Source organism: Sebastes fasciatus, chromosome 2, assembly GCF_043250625.1.
Source record: "Sebastes fasciatus isolate fSebFas1 chromosome 2, fSebFas1.pri, whole genome shotgun sequence".
Lineage (NCBI taxonomy): Eukaryota > Metazoa > Chordata > Actinopteri > Perciformes > Sebastidae > Sebastes > Sebastes fasciatus.
This window is the reverse complement of record NC_133796.1, coordinates 6,252,521-6,265,261: the sequence shown is the minus strand read 5'-3', so window position 1 is coordinate 6,265,261 and position 12,741 is coordinate 6,252,521. Positions and strand designations below refer to the sequence as shown.

The window sequence follows — 12,741 nt, the reverse complement described above, 5'->3', positions numbered from 1 at the left end:
ATCCCTGGTCACACATGAACCAGATCATCCACTCTACCAGCACTTCACCCCGCCTGACCTCCCCCTGGACGCAGGTATAGACTACCCATATGCAGAAAGGCCGGTTTAGCGAGAACTTTGTTCTTACAGCCATACAAGCTTTAAATAAGTGACCTCTGCTCAAGTTATAAGTAATCCAGTCTGAGGTATGTTAATCCATGTCTTTGTCTCTTTGTATACTTTTTGTATAATTCTGTAGGTCTTACTTGTTTGTGCTATGTACAGTATGAGGACTATCTATCTATATTAGCCTTTACAAACCCATTTTTAGTTTAACCCTAGTGCACAAGTTACATGTTTCTTTGGATGAACGTGTATTTGTTGGAAAAAAACCTGTGTGTGTGTGTGTGTGTGTGTGTGGATGTAGAGCGGGGGTGTTCAGGCCTCGTTTCCCAAAACATAAAGGATTTCATAAACACTACTATTTGCCAGAGGTCAACTTGATTCACAATCTATTAGTGCTGGGTCAGTTTGTCTTTTCAGTGGCAGTACCCGGCCCGTTCTAGTTTAACATGCTAGCCTGCCTGCTGCCAAGCACTGAGATGACAAGCGGTATTCAAAAAAAAAAAATGCCGTAGTTGTTCTAATTTGATTGATACAGTTCTTTTTTTTAAATGTGGAAATAGTTTTTGCTTTGTTTTATATGCTGTAGTTGTGGTCAGGGAGGAGCTCATCATACTGGAAGTGGACAACACAGACTGAATAATTTACTAAATGCCCAATCTCAGCCACAGATTTATCTGTCCATCGATACAACAAGCTGTCTAGACAAAGGTGTACTGAATGATATAATGACCCCCTGGAACCTTCTAACGAATAAAGGTTTAACATCATTTAAGATACAATCTCCCTGCAAGAAGAAGGCATCCGTCTGCTTGCTGCTGAATGGTGAGGTGTTAAGCTTTCCATGGCGACATCTATCTCTCGCCACCACCTTGAGGGCATCTTTTAAGCAGAAGAATTTAGCCATTATGTGGCATTAACCTCATTAGAAAACACTCTTTAGCTGCTCCAAGATAAAATTGATTTACAGCTGCCATTTCCACCACTGCTCTCGATCAATGGTTAAACTATCCCTTTTATGGCCCTGTGCACACTCTCTGCTCTTTTCTCCAGTTTTCTTTAACTGCTCTTTAATTTCATTGCACCCCCTCCACTCTTGTCCTTGTGCCAGGTATGTAGTCGCAGAGTGGAAGAGGGCTTTTCTCTATCCCGCCATGGTCAAATATGGGACTGACTACATTATTTTGAGAGTGGATAAACACGACAGGATCACTGGCAGATTCCTTGAACCAATTAAGCACCAAGTTGCTGTCTTAGTCTTTTCGAGATGTGGGAGTTTCGCCACAGTCAGCTAAATTTGCGTGGGTGGTCTTAATTGAGGTTATATCTTAACAAAATGTTGTAGTGTTTTTCTTTCCACTCTTTACCAAGGTTGCTGTAGTTATTCACAATGTAGGAATGTGATTAGCCTAAGCAGCTGCAGATGTGTGACCATTTTCCTAAACATGATTCGGGGGGGTATGGTTATTATGGCCTGGATCTTGTAGGAATACAGAGCTTAGATTGGTGTCAAGTTTTGATTGTCATTATGGAAAAGTGATGCTGTAGGTGAAGTTTAAAAAGTGTCTGGGACAGGTAGGAGTGCACTCCCAGGAGTATGGGAGTGCACAACCCAGTCGCCAGAAAAAAATGTTGGCATTGTAGGTACGCTTGAAGTTTTATGAATAGTTTCATACCAGCCTTGTATCACGCTTGCAGAAGCTCACAATGCCACGTGGTTAGCGTTGTGAAACGACCGGTTATATTTAGGCAACAAAATAACTTGGTTAAGGTTAGAAAAAAATCATGGTTTGAGTTCAAATAAGAACGCAATAACGTAACGTAATGAATTAACGTAACGTAATAAAGCAACATAATAATGTAACAATAACGTAACGTAATAACATAACGCAACAACATAACGCAACAATGTAACGCAGCAACGTAACGCAACAACGTAACGCAACAACGTAACGCAACAACGTAACGCAACAACGTAATGCAACAACGTAACGCAACAACATAAATACCCTTATCAGACATAACTTTACGTAACAAGCATAACAACATTATGTGACAAGAGCAGAGTCAACATTTGCCCTTTGTTTTCACACGGGACATGAACAGCGGTTTCCTGGGTGAATGTTGACCCATCCACCACCACTCCCACCTGCCCTTAGTGGACTTTATCGCTTGTTATACTCGTAATTATACCACGAAACTTTCGTTATTATATCACCTAACTTTTAATGACGGTTTCTCTTGGAATTTGGCCTACCAGTAAACTTACCTGTTAAACATGCACACCTGAAGATCATTGCTCAGTGCTCCATACTCCATGGTCATGAATCGTGTATGTTGCATCAGTACACATGTTGCACTGGTATACATAGTTTACATTTTATACTGATAGTAGGCTATTACTATGATCTCATAAAAGAGAAAAAAGTACATAAAAACCACAGTCCATGTCTAAGCACCATCTACAATCTGCTGAGGCATATTGAGAAATGCTGTTGAAAGCTCCAGAAAAAAAGATAGTAAGTGGACTTTGAGTTCAAAAGTGTAAAAAGTTTAAAGTGATTGGCCTGTGTGGCTGATTAAGGGAGTTTTCCGAAGACTTTGGATGCACAGTATGCCACAAAGCACAGTTTAGAGCAAGCAGGGGCCTCCTTGCCCGTTTCCACATGAAGTTGATGGGTAAGACTGTGTACAGCTAAGCCAAGCAGAAAATCCACAATCTATGTCGGTGTGGCCAAATGTCAGTATGCGCCCGCCCACCTCTGACAGCTCAGGTTTATGTGGACGTTTAAGCAAAACACTCAACGCTGTATTTCTTTGACGAATCAATACGACCACCATTTCAGCTCTCCTTCCTTCCCTCCCTCCCTCTCCTTCTCGCGCTCGCTCCTTTCTCATCTCCCACTGTCTGGGAGAATTGATCCGCATGGATGGAATGATATCAACCGACGGATAGAGTGATACGCCCCGCTCCCTCCTTCCTGCCCTCCTTTCACCGCACTTTTGACACATAAATAAAATATGTGGCCTTTTTGTTTCGATTCGCCACGGCGTTAGTTCTGAGAAAGGAATATGGTGCGCGGGGCTCACATGGAGCTGTTGGTAGACAAGAGGGAGCTGAGAGTCGGCTGGTTGCCATCACTCACTGTTCACAGGCGCCCTACAAAATCCCCTGAACTTTCCGACACATGCATTTGTTAGAGTGACACAGTCAGATTCTAAAGAATGGCATTAGAAAATAATGTGAGTGCTAAATTATTCAGGCTTTTTTTTTTTTTTTTTTTGCCATAATGCTTCACTTTACAACCACACACACAGCTGCACACACACTAACACACAGATATATACTGTATATATATATCCTCCCACTCACATCTGAATTATGGCAGATCCATTTAGTGTCAGCGTCCAAATTTGGCAAAGGGAAAGGATGAGAGAAGGTGCCGTGAGGGGAGAAGAGTTCGCTAACTCTGTCATGCTACTGCATTAAGATGCCAAACCAGCGCCGCAGTCAATCCCCAGCTTTAATATCAACTGAAATAAATCACTACCATTCGGCCTCCGCTATTAACAGATGCATGCTACATGTTCATCCGCACCTTGGCTAGATATTCCTGATATGAGGGCAAAGGCATTTCCACAGCCGGACAAGAAATAGATGCTAGGTGAACTAACCTCGCGTCCTCGGAGCATGCCAGAGCGTCAGGCCTGGGTCGCACAGGCCTGCAGGGTTTCCACTCCACTCTGTTAAGACAGACAAAGGCTCTAACTTCTCCTCACACCTCCCTAGGCTTCATGTTTTTTTTTTTGTATTCCCCTCTCTGCATCTGAAGCCGTCGAACGTAGGTAAAGTCACACACATGTATACCTATGTATTACATAACCTATAGGTCACGCTCACTGAACAGCTCCTCGTCTGGACACTGGAGAGAAGAGTGACAAAAAGACAGACAGACAGCCAGCTCGGACTTAAAGACAGACAGAGTAACCCTACTACAACGGATGACTGATGGGATTAAATGGGAATTATCTGTTGATATGCCCGTGCAGGTCCTCTGTACATCCACGTATAACGGATGTCTCAGCCAACTGTTGTGTGTGTGTGTGCCCGTGAATGTGTGTGTGTGTGTGTCATTATCATGATCATCCTCATCATCACAGTGATCGTCATCATCACCCCACACAGATTGCATCATAACTGTAACCTGCTGCGTCAGACAGTTCTCCTCCTAACCCATTCTTCCTTTCTTCTCTACTTGCAGCAACTTTCACTCATTCATGCAGGACTATGGTCTCTAATAAATACCTGTTAACCCAAATGACCCACAGCTATTACACTCCTCTACCTCCCTCTCCACCCGTTAGTCTCCTTTCCCTTGCCCCCACCCGCCCCCATTTCCCCTCTTCCCCGAAAGCCCTGAGTCACCTCAGACGGTGGGTGGGTGGGGGTGGTTTCTTGGACAGCGTGACGGTGTGCTTAGCCCCGTTAAGCCAGCCTCAGCTTCAGCTCCGCTTCTGGTCGCCACTGATCAGGGAGCCCTGGGAGAGAGAGAGAGAGAGAGAGAGAGAGAGAGAGAGAGAGAGAGAGAGAGAGAGACAGAGAGAGAGAGAGAAGATAAGGAAAGTGCTGAGTTCACCGCCACCACTGCTCCTTTTCCCTCCCCCTCCTCCTCCCCTTCTCTCTCTTTGCTTCGAGCATCCCCTCCTCGAGAGGGGTTTCCCCTACCCACCCACCCAACACCCTGGAAAGAGGAGGGGAAGGTGAATCGACTACTGACTGCACTGCAATAACCTCCAGCTCTCTGCTCCTCCTCCTCCTCATGTTCATCCACCAACTTTTCTTCATTCTGCTCTTTTAACATTTCATTAACTTTTCTGCATATATATATATTTTTTTGTCATTTTAAATGTGTCACCAATATTTCAATAGCAATAAGGTACTATGACACAGGGTTGTCCCGAAAACCATTTGTTGGGCTTCGAAGCTTCGGTGAGAAATATTCGAAGGTATTCGAAGCTTCACGGAGGAGTGCAGCACAGCAGGCTGACGTGTTCTTCTCCCCCCCGTTTCAGTGCCACTACTGCACTGCTGTAAACACACATACCTCTACACATGACAGTGATGTAGAGGTAGGTGTGTGTACAGTAGTCTGAGAATAACTAATAATAATTAATGTTAAATATGAATAATAAATAATGTTGTGGGATATTCCTTATTTCATGGGTTATTTTGGGATTTATAAATTATATATATATTATAAAAACTAAATAATTTGAATACCGATTTTGGAGCCCGACCGTTACCCTGGCAACGGTGGAAGCTTCGAAGCATTCGGGTCAGCCCTGCTGTGACACGAAAGAACCAAACCTCCAAACATCTACATTGACTCGACATACATGGAATTTGACTCCTGTCTTATGCAGCTTTCTCAATGTAATTACACAGAATACTAGAAATAACAGAATAAAAGAATACAATAATAAAAAATAAAAGTAAAAAGTCTATATACAAGTCAAGTATTCTGGAAGTTGTAAACAATACAAATAGTGCAAAGCAATAAATAGTGGATGGATGTACATGGACTGGATGGTTATGTACAGTATGTACATGGGAAGATGTCTTTATACTGAATGTACAGTGAGTATAATTTATATTTACAGTGACGGGCATGTACATATTACAATATGTACATACAGTGACAGATGACATGTACATATTGCAAACAAATTTGCATTAAAGACTGTAAATTACAATCTAAAAATGTGCAAAAATGTGCATTAAAGACTGTAAGAATTATAAGCTATAACGGCAGCAGCGGATATTTGGTGTTAAAGTGTCCATCAGAGTGATGGCCTCTGGGTAGAAACGTAAAACAAAATGCTCTTTCAGCTGTAGGTTCAGGCTCAACAAAGTCATGATAATAATGTACGGTATTGTGTACTGTATGTTAATTAAGAATAGGCATAATATTGATAATTCTAAGTCCTCTGTGAGGAAAGCCTGTGAAGAGAACTTGCTCTCCACTCACAGCCAGTTGTGTTAAACATCTGAACTCCCCCTGCACATTAAGGCATTAAAGGAAAAAAGAAAATAGAGCTCCTGCGTAGTCACATATTCCATGCAATAGATATTCAGGTCATTAAGCAACATTTTGACACCTCTGTTATTTACTACCCCAACCGATTTCCCACCTCGTTTAATCAGACTTTACTAAAACCCGCTGACTCAGAGAGAAACCTTCTTTCTTTTCTCGCTGCTCTGTTTATGTTTATCTCCTCGGCTCCATTCTGCTCTCTGCCTCTCTCTCTCTCTCTCTTTTTTCTCTTTGCTTTACTTACTCATATTTTCCGAAAAACGTCTATTTCACATGTGCGTGGGGTTTCGGAGGGGCTGAGCCCACAGAAACATCACAAAAGAACAAATAAAGTGGAGTGTTTTCCCTTCCGACATGAAAGACTGCAGCTATCAAAGGCAAGAGAAGGTCTCAGCTATGTGTTGCGACGACCAGATGCTGAGTGCATTATCGCGGCGGTCAGGTGGTAAACTTTGTGATTTTGACGCGTTTTCACCAAAGCGGTCGTCGCAACCCCGCGTCTCGTCATGCGTCACACGGTGATATTTAAAAACATCCAAAGTGGAGCACACACCGTTTTGTTTTTTTTTGCCTTAGAAGTGGTTTACCTTCGATTTTCTCTGCTGGGAAAAGATCACTTGAGACAAGAAGGGGGAGGCGGATTGAAGGGAATTAGATGTGGCTCAATACAAGTTATCTTTAATGGAGGGATCCTGGGTGGAGGGATTCAAGAGAAAGAAATAAAGGGGGAAAAAAGCAAGAGAGGGAAAGAAAAAAAAAAAAGGCCTAGATGTAAAGTGTTGACAGCTGTGTTTGGTGCGGTCGGACTCTGGGGTCAGGTGTCGACGAACACACACACAAACAAATGTTCACACGGCACACACATATATTCCCTGGCTTTTAACGGAAGCTGGATGTAATATTGTTCTCGTCGCGCGACGGCCATCTGATGTCAATTTCACACAGCGGCGGGACCCTCTGCAAGCTGCTCCGTACACCAGCCACCCTGGTACCAAACAAGACCGGCACACATACGAGAGGTGTCCGAAAGCTACACGGTCATGTGTGCTCTTTTTCTCTCTCTACCCCCCCCTTCCCATGTCTCTGTCTAACCCTCCCTCCTCACACACACACACACACACACACACACACTGGGATAAGTCATGAGGAAATGGATGCCCATGTTTTGTGGGACCACCTGTTCATCCTGGATACAAGTCTAAGAACCCAGTAAGGGTTAACCCTCTTTGTGAGAGGGAGCCAGGATTGTGTGTTGTGTGTGCGCACAACTTCATACATGCATGCGTGTGTGTGTGCGTGTGTGAGTGTGTGTGTGTGTGTGTGTTGGCACCGCCCCGTCTGAAACGTGCCCCATGAGTGGCAGACTGGCTCAGGCTGTCCGGCTGGGAGGGAACAGAGCCCACTGCTGGGCCACCTCCCCGACAACACACACACATACACACACACACACACACACACACACACACACGCGCACACAAACACACACACACACACACACACACACACACACAAATCTAATCCTATGCACATTCCATGGAGAGCATCTTTCCTCTCCATCACCCATTCCAAACTACCTGCTCTAAAAGACAAGATGAAAAGGAAGATGATATATTTGTGCTCAGTTTGGATAGTTATATTATACATGCTTGTCGTTAAAAATCATTTACAGGTAACGTTATGGATAAATCAGTCTGTGGCTAAATGTTATCAATTAACCCCTTAGCATTCCACCCCCCTTTCTTTGTTTTAGAGGGGTAGAGGATGTTCAAGGGGAGATAAATAGTCAACAGTAGATGCCGCATAGACGCGGTGTACATCATCTGAGAGCTCGGAACCTGAAGATTAATTTGAGCTGTTGCTCAGCACTGTGTGTCAAGTTGTTCTAGTCATAAATCCGACATAAACATTAATTAATTTAATATTTAATTCATTAATTCTTTAAAAAAAAAATGCAAAAATGTATAAGGGCTTAAGATCATCATGATAGAAGTATATGATGGTCATTCCCATGCTCACTTATGTAAGTTGTTGCAGCAATATTTGGGTTGATACCATTTGTTACACAGATTTGGTGCTAAATTTAACCATTTTTTACCACTTGAGAGTTGATAAAAAAAAAGATTAATAATCCCTCCAAAATCCCACATTAAGACACCAAGACCTTGCAGAACATCATAAAAAATGCCATGCTGTGATTTGGTATCAAAAACTTTTGACATTTGGAGATTTCTGCAAGAATTGCATTTTTTTCCGGCGATTGGATGACGAGCACTTCTGTTGTGTAAACTGCTCAGAAACCCCCTTAGCGTCGTTCTAGCTAGGAAAGCCATCCGTCCTCTGAATGCTCTAGGTCTCTAGTTTGTGGATGTAAAGTTTCACGAGGCTGTGATTATACTAGAGGTCACCACAGGTCATTTTATACAGAGAGGTCACGTTTCAAAAAAATGGTCTGACTACATGAAATGTCTCCTATGTTGGGCTCATTGGCGGGCTGTCGGCTTTTAAGAGGTTAACATGCAAGCATTTTTCCATGAAAACTTTTTTAATCAAAATAAAAAACAAAAGTAATTTCATATCACAAAACAATGTGAAAATGAAATGAATGTAGACTTTGTGAGCTATACATTAGGTCTGTCAAAGTTAACGCAAATTCATTTTAATGGCACTAATTCCTTTAACGCATTGACACGACTTGCGATTTTTAGGTTGTAGTGGACTCAGCTTTAAAGCTAGAGTGAAAATACTGTTATCATATGAAGCTAGAAAACCTAATGAATGGAAAAACTAGCATGGCCATTTTCAAAGGGGTCCCTTGACCTCTGACCTCAAGATATGTGAATGAAAATGGGTTTTATGGGTACCCACGAGTCTCCCCTTTACAGACATGCCCACTTTATGATAACCACATGCAGTTTGGGGCAAGTCATAGTCAAGTCAGCACACTGACACACTGACAGCTGTTGTTGCCTGTTGGGCTGCAGTTTGCCATTAATAGTAATACATAATAATAAGTGCCAGTAATATATATTTACATATATTTGCATAAAGTAAGCATATTTACCCACTCCCATGTTGATAAGAAATTAAATACTTGACAAATCTCCTTATAAGGTACATTTTGAATATAATATAAAATATGATTAACTATGGACAATCATGCTTTATTATAATATTTTATGTCATAATATTTCAATCAATTGACAGTCCTACAACATACAGTATGTTTTACTTTTTCTCAAACAAACTCTGCTGATCTAAAACTGTCCACATGCCATGCTACGCTACCAGTGTGAGGACCGCACACTCATACCGACCTCCACACACACACACACACACACACACACACACACACACACACACACGCGCTGAAATGCATCCACACAAACCACCTTGAATCACGGCACCTCTCATCATTCTAATAAGTGTCTGAAAATAAGGGAAGTGCCATCACTAACCCCCCCGCCCCCCAACAAATAATCACCTCCTGGGAGGCAACGAGATGGAGGGTGGAAAAAATAAAAAAAAATAGCAATCTTGTCTTTCAAACGAAAAGGGGAAAAAAAATATTTTAAGGGGCAATGAATTTCGTGGAGCTGAATAGGATGTTGGTACATGTTTTACTAAAGGAAATATAATGGCAGACTATTATTAGATCACATTAATCACGAGTGTGCCAAAGGCAGTGACAGCCGCGCTGAAAAGGATTGAAAACGCTGGTAATGGATATAAATTACCCATTGTGTGATAAAAGGATTTTTTTCTTCACTAAGAAGGTAAAAAGGAATAAAAACACTGAAAGAGCCACTAAACGCTGTGTGTGTACATATTTGCATGCACGTATGTGTGAGTGTCCTGCCGCCTCCGAGTGTGTAATATGTAATAATACGGGGTTATCAGTGCAGGATTAAAATTTTAAGGGAATCAGATAGTGACAGTGAGGCCTCGCATTAAAGGCGCCGGCGACAGAAAAGAGGGAAGGATTAAAAACAGATTAAATTGGTTTGTAGTGACGGGGATGAAAGGAAGGAGGAAGAGAGGAGAGGGCGGGGGGGGGGGGAGGAAGGAGAGTGTGTTTTGACAGAGGTCTGTCGGGCTTTTGGCACGGTGATAATGAGTCACATCTCCCATGCACTGTTATTTATCGCCGACTTGGCTCACAAACAAAAGATCAATAATTTTGAGCAAATCTAATGTTGTCCTCGCCGCTAATGCGGTCGTCCATCACATCTGCCATCTCCACCAAGGAGATGGACTGATTCCCTGTTTATTTGGAGATCAAATGCAATTATATCACATGGTTCTAATAACAGAGGAAACCCCCCCAACCCTCCCCACCCCGCCCACCCCCTATGTGAATATGTGTGGCGCCTTGGATCATGCCCATGCATATGTATATATAGACATACAGACATGCACAAAGGTGTCACGTATGTGTAAATGATAATATATGTATCGAATGGGCGATGAGCTGCCGCGCCATTTTTCCGCATCAATCTTCATTTCTTCCTCAGACCTCGCCTTTTTGAAATATGAAGTGTGTCAACGGCCCGTCCCCCCCGCAACACGGGAGGCACGCGAACATCCGTCAAAGCAACACACCCGATGTTCGCCAGTTAGCCCCGCAGCACCGAGAGATGAGAAGACAGCAGATCCTTCACTGACAACTAGCCCTGGGTGAGACACTTTCCAGCCACCTGAACTCAATCAGGCCCCAGCGGAGGCAGCATTTGGGTATTTCATTTCATCTCCGTCCCCTTATTCACTCGAGGTGCGCTCGATTTATCTCGCGCGCGGGAGCGCAAATCGGAATCTAACATCAGTTTTATGGTTATCCAAGTGGCAGTTTTTGGTCCTTTTTCTGCGTGGTTGAGTGTAGCTCGGAGCGGACGCTAATATAAGGGCCATCAGAGGTTCAATCACGATGCTCACCCCCCCGCTCTCTGCGTAATATCTGCCAACTGTTGGCTATGTGTGCAAACCATTTGGGAGCTTCTCCTCTTTCCTTGGCACGCCAAAATCAAACGCACCCCCAGCACCGCGACAGTAGAGCCAGTGGCAGGTGTAAGGCACTAAGCTCCTTCCCCTTCTCCCTGGGTGAGGTGTGAGGAGCAAAACAATGACAGACAAAGGTCACCTGGCCCACCACGACCCACCCGTCGAGGTGTTGACCTGCCGAAAGCACCCCTGAGGCAAGAGGAAGGAAGAAAGGAAGGAAGGAAGGAAAAGATGGAAAGAAGGAGTCCGCGACCGAGCAAAGACTTTAAAAGACACTAAGGTTGCAACCAAGAGAATAGAGCTGAACTAGAAAAATATCGAATTGCGATTATTTTGACTGATGTAAAAATGATCATTCCCTGTAATATCGCAAATCATTTTTCAACATCATTATTGAAAAACTTGAAATTGAAGAAATGATTATGGTGTGATTTTTGCGGGGATCTGTACCAAACAAAGATGTTTTCTCAAGTCGTGTAACATATGATGCGTAGGTCATGACATCTCTGCAGCACCACAATATTTAATTTAAAAAAAAAAAAATTGACACACATTTCACCTTTAACAAATATTGCGCCTCCTGTGATTTGAAAATTGCAGTGAGCCATATTGTGAGTTTGATAAAATTTCAATGAATTGTGCAGGCCTACAAGAAAATCATCAATATCAACCAAAATAAGCAAAAAAACTGATGTTGTGCCGGTATGATATTATGGGTAATCAGAGTCATAAGCTTGGGAACATCTTTCAAAGTGACATCAGGAAGGTTTTTCCATTGATTACAATGAAGTGCAAATTGAAATTCCCCAGAGCCCAACGTGACATTTTTTAATTGATTTCATTATTTTTAATTTGTTGTTTTTGTGTTTTAAATGCTAATTTATCTATTTATGTTATGTATTTGAAAGATGCTATCCAAATAAATGTGTCTTACCTTCAAATTGCTAGTTTTGTAAAACCGAACAATCCACAGATATTCAATTTAAAACGATAGGTATTTTTTTTCTGAATGACTTAAAACAATGAATCACTTATCTGTTACCATCCTTTCAACACTACAATACACAAGGCAACTATCTGTGACGGTCCGATTTTTGGGGGTGTCCTGCATTCACACAGGTTTTCAACAGGCTGCAGCCAAATCTGTTTTCTGGAAAGTGGAAGAAAGGCGGAATCCTGGGAGGTCAGGACCTTGGCAGGTGAAATAATAAAGCCTTGACATAAGGCAGAGAGCAGGGAGGCACACCACGACCTAGTGCACCTCCCAACTGCACCTAATTCTCCCTCTCGCCGTGCCTTTCTTCCCCGCTGTTAACAAACCCAGACACCTACCAGCATGGCAGACTTCCTCGATGTTCAGAGCAGTGTCAGGGCACGGCTAAAGGTCAGCGTTCCTGGAAGCCACGCCGGTATTAGCGACAATGTGCTCTGTTTACACTACAGATTTTTTAAAAAATTTAATTTTTTTTTAATGCAATCAACAAAGGCAGTGCTTTGCGTGAAACAGACATCCTCACCGGAAATAGTGTCAAGTGTTGTTTTCGTGGAG

The 12,741-nt window shown here is 42.7% G+C and overlaps 1 protein-coding gene across 8 annotated transcripts in view; it reads right to left on the bottom strand.

Moving 5' to 3' along the window:
- Positions 1-12,741, bottom strand: part of znf536 (zinc finger protein 536) — a 307,235-nt gene that overhangs the window by 203,801 nt on the left and 90,693 nt on the right. For 5 of the 8 annotated variants that reach the window (XM_074660090.1, XM_074660073.1, XM_074660147.1 and 2 more), the window contains one exon: positions 4,529-4,641. The exons of 2 other annotated variants lie outside the window; for them this stretch is intronic. The gene's annotated coding sequence lies outside the window, so the exon portion shown is untranslated. Of the gene's footprint in view, positions 1-3,777; positions 4,471-4,528; positions 4,642-12,741 lie in introns of those variants that run through there. One more of the 8 variants, XM_074660129.1, reaches the window with a different exon arrangement.